Source organism: Rattus norvegicus, chromosome 17, assembly GCF_036323735.1.
Source record: "Rattus norvegicus strain BN/NHsdMcwi chromosome 17, GRCr8, whole genome shotgun sequence".
Classification (NCBI taxonomy): Eukaryota; Metazoa; Chordata; class Mammalia; order Rodentia; family Muridae; genus Rattus; species Rattus norvegicus.
Genome location: NC_086035.1, coordinates 73,639,886 through 73,647,299, shown reverse-complemented (window position 1 = coordinate 73,647,299; position 7,414 = coordinate 73,639,886). Strand labels below are relative to the sequence as shown.

Below are 7,414 nucleotides of genomic sequence, written 5' to 3'. Positions count from 1 at the left end.
AGGCAACTCATTTGTTCCTTGGTATGTGTAGTGGTTCCTGTCCTTTGGGGGATGTTTCATTCTTCTTGTGTGAGAACTTTACCTCCTATGACAACTGGGACTTGTTCCCATTCTGATTTGTACTTCCCACTGTGTCCTTAAAGTAGCACAGGGCCATGTGCAGCCTGGAACAAGACAGAGGGAGAAAGGATTGGAGATGCTAGGAGGTTGGCAGGAGAGCAAATGCAGACGCTGAGAAAACATCCCAGACTAGCACATCCTATCAATGTTTGGCTCTCTGATATAGAAAATATGGACAAAGACGTGTTCTTGGGCTAGGGAGATGGCTCAGTCAATAAAGAGCTTGCTACAAAAGTATGAGGGCCTGGGTTCAATTCCCAGAATCCACATAAAAGTATCCAGTATAGTGGTGCATACTTGCAATTCCAGCACTGGGCCAAGGAAAGGAGTAGTTCCCAGGAGCTCTCTGGCTACCCGACATAATCTAATCAGCTACCCCTAGATTGTAGGGAGAGACCTTGCCTCCGAAAAACAGAGTTGGTAACTCATGCATTTAACCCAAGCTCTTGGGAAGCTGATGAGTTGAAACGCAACATATTGGCTGACTAGGGCCAGATGTGGCCAGTGAGTCAGCAGCTGGCATTTCTAGAGTAGCTCCAATTCTAAAAGCTAAGTGCTCCCGCAGTCTTAGAGTTAATGTCAATATTCTCTCCTACCGGAGGCCCTTCCAGACCCCCGTTTGACCTGATCATCTGAGACCTGATTGGTGGGGTGCTGACCGCTCACCTCACACCTCTGCACATCAAGGCTCGCAGACTGTATAACTACAAAAGAAAATGCAGGATGTCCTATGCTTTCTTTTAGAAACAGGCCTTCGTGAGAGCCTGTCTCAAGAAATAAACAGTAAATAAATAAGCACGTGTTGTAGGGATCCCTGAGGGATTTTTAATATACCTCTGTTTTGTTACTGAAACGGGGATCATGGGAAATTCCCATCTGTGGTCTTTCACTGGAGCGCTCTGAAGAGCTGGAAGCTACAAAGGGATGACCTCAGCAGTAACCGTAGCATCTGCAAGCTTCTTCGGTGAGTGGACCATGTTTGCTGAGATCCTGCCATCATGCTTCTGAGCATCTCTGTCCTTCACGGGCAGATGTCCAGTCAGTTCTACCCTGTTAAGAAACAAAACCATCCAGCTCTTTTTGCAGCAGAACGTGAGTCCTTACTTTTACCATGTGTTTGCTTACATCGTACATTCTTTGTGTGCACATACCCACGCGTGAACACATACATGTCTGTATGCATTGGCCTGCAGAGGCTAGAGATCAACCCTAGGCGTCCTTCCTTAAAGACCGTCTACCTTATTTTTATTTCAATTTGCTTGGAGATAGGGGTCTCATTATGTAGCTACTCTGGGGGCTAGAACTTTCTAGGTAGACTGGTCTCCAACTCATCAGCCTCCCAAGAGCTGGAATTAAAGATGCCATCATGGGCTCCAACAGTGCAATTCTTGATAGATGAAGTAAGTAAAATAAACAAGAAAAATCCATTGGATTCCTCATTTACTAATGAGTTATTTGGCAGTGGGTGGAAGTGGAGATAACTGCGTACTGTGAAGTCCCAAAGCAATGGAAGCCAGGTAGGCTGGGGAGACAGCCCAGTTGAAGGGCTGCTCACTGAGCATGCACAAAGCCCTAGATTTGAGGCCCAGCAGAACATACTCCAGTGGTGGTTCATACCTATAATCTCAGCTAGAGGCAGGAGGATTAGGACTACAAATTCATCCCTTACTATATGGAGAGTTCGAGGTCAACCTAGACTATAAAGACCATATCTCAATTTTTAAATGAAAGACTGACAGCAGGAATGAAAAATAAATATATATGTATATGTATATAGTAAATGATGAATATATGTTCATTATATGTAAAATATATAATTCTTGTTATATATATGAAATATATAATATATGAAATATATAATATATGATGAATATAGAATGTACATGTGTGAAACATATGATATAACATATGATGGGTATATAATGTGTATTATATATATGATGTATAATATATGATGAATATATATAATAAAAAATCCCTCCATGGCTTATAATAAAAACAAATCAGATAGACAGCAGGCTTGGAGGTATCTGCCTTTGATCCCAGCACTCAAGAAGTAGATCTCTGTGAGTTCAAGGCCACCCTGGTCTGCATAATATATTCCAAGCCCCCAAGGGCTACACAGTAGCCATATATATATATCAGATATATATATCAGATATATATATTAGATATATAACAGATATACATATAAGCAGATATGTTATTTATATACATTATGTATTGTATATTGTATATTTATATTGTATATTGTGAATTGTATATAGTATGTTATGTCATATGTCATATATTGTATGTTATATTATATAGCACATAACATATAGCATATAGCATATATTATATATAAAACAGAAAGACGAGACTAGGAAGGAGATGCTAACACACTATAGTTCCATAAAGACTAATCAGTTTCAAGCTTGCCATGGCAATGAATATTCTCTGGCTCTCGTTTCTAACATCAGAATACTATGTCCCCTGGGAATGTTCCTCCAACATCATGATGATGTCACCAAGTGAACTTTGGTACAGGCCTTCTAACCACAAGTCCTTTTAGCAACACAGGTTCAAGCCAGCCTTCGTGGACCCAAGCAGACACACTTCCTGTAAGGCCATTTCTTGTGTCCTCCAAGACTGGAGTTGGGAGACTCGCCGTGACACTGACAATCTGAAAGGCCACTTGTTAACACGGTGTTTTATAAAAATTCCTCAAAAAAAAAAAGAAATCCGGAGAGATAATGTTGCCATCCATTTGTATCTTTTTAAGTGACATTTTCTATGCACAGGGACATGAAAGACACTAAGCAACAACAATAGAGAAGCGTGATTCCCAAAATGAGGTTCATCCATCACCCGTGATGTCAGGTGAATCAGTGAACAGACACAAGCATGCTCACAGAAGATGGCCTCCACTATTGTGGGACGCTTTGGTAACCAAACCTCTTTTTGAGTACTGACTAAGAGCAAGACATTGGTGAGCCACACGGTTGAAGCCTTCAGAACTCTTAGGATACAGTACTAAAGACATGCTGTGTTAAACAAATGACCGTAGCTCAAGAGTCAGTGTGTGGTAAGCATCACGAAGGAAACCCAAGAAAGATGCAACCTCCATTAAGATGAATAGAAGATGGTAGGTCATCTGCGGGACATTTCAACAAGCTTTCAGGTGGTAATAAGGCTTGCTTGTAGGGGCTAGGGTTTGTAGGCTTGGCTACTACTCTACTAATAAAATGCTAGCCAAAGCCTTGGGTTCCATCTCCAACACGGCATAAACTGTGAGCATGGTGACATAGGCCTGATATCCCAACGCTTGGAAGATGGAAGCCTGAGAGTATCAGGCTCATCTCTGGCTACATGGTAAGTTTGAGGTCAGCCTGAGCTACTTGAGACCCTGTATCACAAAAAATAAAAAGTAGGTGATAGATGACAGATAGATAGGTAGGTAGATAGATAGATAGATAGATAGATAGATAGATAGATAGATGGATGGATGGATGGATGGATGGATGGGTGGGTGGGTGGATGGATGGATAGATTAGATAGATAGATAGATAGATAGATAGATAGATAGATAGATAGATAGATAGATAGATAGATAGATAGGTAGGTAGGTAGGTAGGTAGGTAGGTAGGTAGGTAGGTAGGTAGGTAGATAGATAGATAGATAGATAGATAGATAGATAGATAGATAGATAGATACATAGATACATAGATAGATACATAGATAGATACATAGATAGATACATAGATACATAGATAGATACATAGATAGATACATAGATAGATAAGGTAGGTAGGTAGGTAGGTAGGTAGGTAGGTAGGTAGGTAGGTAGGTAGGTAGGTAGACTAACAGACTGACAGACAGGGCCAGGTTTTAGCTCAGATAGGAAACAAGAGAAAGTTGAACATAATAAAGGTGGAAATGCAAGACATTTTTTCAGAACTCGTCCATCCATCCTTGGTGGCAACACCCATTTATTCTTGCTGGCAGCGTTGCAATACTCCATCCCTGAAACTGACCTAGTTTATGTCTGTTTCTTTAAGAAAGTATTCCAGAGGTGGTCCTGGCTTCATCTAGACAGGATCAGAAGGGACCACTGCTTAGAAATGTCCTGGGACTCGATGGCAGGTTCTGAGGGAGATGAAACACTTCTCAGGCCAATGATCCATCTACAAAGATGAGAGGGGTCCCAAGGGGAAGCCATTTATCCAAAATCCACCTGCCTCCCCTCCTCTACTTGGTCACTAGCTCCCAGAAGTAGCCATTAGCCCCTCCCTCAAAGTTCCTGCATAGATATCATGGTCCCTCAAGTGGAATTTCCTCCTCCTCCCTTAGGAGAAAAACACTAGGCTACCATGGTAGAAATATAGTTTGTTTAAAACCTTCAAGCTTTTGCATTCCTAGCCTTATCTTCTCCCATGTCCTAATCCCCTTACAAGCATGTGAGGAGAGGTACATATTCTCTCTCTCTCTCTCTCTCTCTCTCTCTCTCTCTCTCTCTCACACACACACACACACACACACACACAAACACACACACACACAGAGACATACACATACACACACAAAGACATACACATACACACACAAAGACATACACACACACAGAGACATACACACAAAGACACACACACACACACACACACACCCTTGGCTTTGTGCTTCTCCACCAGTTTCTCTATTATAGAGTATCCTAGAGGGCATTGGTGGCCTCTCCCTTTGCAGATGAGCTTCCCCAGCCTCCTGCCCTCCCAGGACCCACCCAGGCCTCCCACACCTCCCTGTCAACACTGACATGCTACCCACTCATGCCTGAGTCCAAAGGGAGCACTTAGCCAGGCTTTCCCTCCAGTTTCCTCCATGTAAAGTCTTTCCCTTCCCAACACTCACTCTTTTCTCCACCCTCAAGCTTCACTGTTCAATTCTACCTGGCTTGGGGCTCCAGTGTCTCCTTTGGATGCAAGTGGGAAAAACCCCAAGCTGTACCAGCCCTACAGCCTTCACGGATCCTCCATACTAAAGGAACCAGGTCCACCACATCCAACATTTCCCAGGGATGTTTTGAAGTGAGAAATCACCAACCCAAAAAGTCCCCACTCTTCAAAGCCCACCTCGTTCCTGGATTTTCTCTTCAGGATATGATAAGACTCTCCAACAGCTGATGAGTCACCAAATAATTATTTGATTATTTCATCGTGTGCACAGTATCAAGCCAGTCAGAACTAAGTCAGCATGGAATCCAAGTCCAGATCTCAGTGGGTTACAATCAATAAAGCAAGCTGGGGTGTGTGTGTGTGTGTGTGTGTGTGTGTGTGTGTGTGTGTGTGTGTCTACCAGGGATCTTCTACTTGACTTGAAAACTCTTCCTGACTCTTCCTTACCTATTGAGGACTATAAAGACTTCTCACCATGGCTGGCCCCTGAGAGGAGAGGAGAGTCCATGTTCCTTAGACTGTCTGACATCAGGACCTAACAGGCACTGGGTAAGGCTCATGGCATTGTGTGTTTATAAACTATGGGCTCTGGGTGCAAATCCTCTTTCTCATCTTTCCAGAGAAATCGCTTGTGTCTACCCACATCAGGATCTGCTAGAGTCCTTGTTTAAAATGCAAGCTCTCCAGCCCCACCCGAGAGCTACTGACTCAGAACAAGAACATGGGTGGGGCCTGGGACTCTGCATCTTTTAACCCATTTTCCACATGTTTCTCACACACATCCAAGTTTCCAAACCACAAATTCAATTCTGTTTTGACTGCTAGAAGATTTTTTTTTGGATAAGAAGAAGAGGGTGACTCGTGCTTGTAGGAGGAATATGGGTAGAAATGGCTATCTGTCTTTTAACACGGACTTAGCTATTGGTAAATACCCCTGGGGAAAGGCAGAAATATGGGGAAGCTCAAGTTCCTCACTTGGACCAGCGTTTACAGATATCCTCCTTGAGTGCTTTGTCATCTCTAGAAGACTTATAATACCCAATACACTGAGATGCTATGTAAATACTCTTTACAGTATACACTTTAAGAATTATGAGGGGGAAATGTCTATGCGTATTCATGCAAATGCCTTTCTTTCTTTCTTCCTTTCTTTTAGAAATTTAGATCAACTAAACCCTTAGATACAACTATGGATGTGAAGGACCAATTTTAATTCATCTTTCTATAATGATGGACTCCTCCTATTAATGTGAGGCAGCTAACTGCTGGGCTTCACACATAATCTTGAGATCCCTGTGATGTCCACTCAAGCCTTTCTAAGGCTCCGGGGGGAGTGGGCCACAAACAGATTTCATTATGTCCTCTTATTACTTATTAGAGGCCCAGCAGGAATTTGATGGAGCACCCTGCCTTGATCAAGTCAGACAAGCTCCTCAGGTACATGATGAGTTAGACACACTGGACTGTGCAGGACTAGTCTACCAAATCAGATTGAAGGTAGGAAGGTCCATTCGGCATTAACAAACCACTTGGCTAGCATGCTTTCTTGGAGTCAATTTCATTAATACAGAGTGGTAAACCGATCAACCCAACCAAATCAATCCCAATGCTGTTGCACTCAGATCCGATCTAGGATATGGACTCACTAGACATCTACATGCAGAAATAGGTGGAGGTCAAATGGTCACCACTACTCGCAGACTAAAGTCCTCCAACACATACCTACAAAGCCGTAGAACTTCTCTGGAAATTGCTATGTGAAAGAAAGAAAGAAGACATGATTCAAGAAGCACAGGATACTTGAAAAGGAAACCAGAATTACACTTGAGCTCCGTGCAGGGAGGAAGGCATTAAAACATGAGAAGACACAAGAGTTTCAAGCAGGTAGGAGACACACCTGCACTTCCAGCAACAGTGCACACGGGAATTCCAGCACCTACGAGGGAGAAACAGAAGGATTAGGAGTTCAAGTCCACTCTCAGCTACGTGGAAAATCTAGCCTTGTCTACAGAATAACCTGTCTCCAAAGCAAAGCAAAACCCAAGACCTGATTAATCCATTTCAGCCCCGTAGGTTCAGCCCCGTAGGAGAATGCATATAATTGTCTCTCTTAGAACCAGATCCCCTGTGGCACAAACCCTAACTCTTTATCCCTCACATAATAGCCTAACAACTTACACACACACACACACACACACACACACACACACACACACACACACACACACACTCTAAGATACTCTTACTTCTGAACCCATTTAAAAGGCTAAACTGTGGAAAGATGGGGCTCGGGAGAGGAAGGGGAGGGATTTGCTGAAAGGCGATGAGTGGTGCGCATGTGCTCTTGTGCGGGTGAGTGTACC

The 7,414-nt window shown here is 43.0% G+C and overlaps 1 long non-coding RNA gene across 1 annotated transcript; it reads right to left on the bottom strand.

Moving 5' to 3' along the window:
* Positions 1–925: 925 nt before the first annotated feature.
* On the bottom strand, positions 926–6,989 carry LOC134482600 (uncharacterized). Its single transcript, XR_010058976.1, has 2 exons — positions 6,949–6,989; positions 926–1,170 (listed from the first exon to the last, which is right to left on the bottom strand). It is a non-coding gene; the product is annotated as an uncharacterized LOC134482600 (long non-coding RNA).
* Between the last annotated feature and the right edge of the window lie 425 nt (positions 6,990–7,414).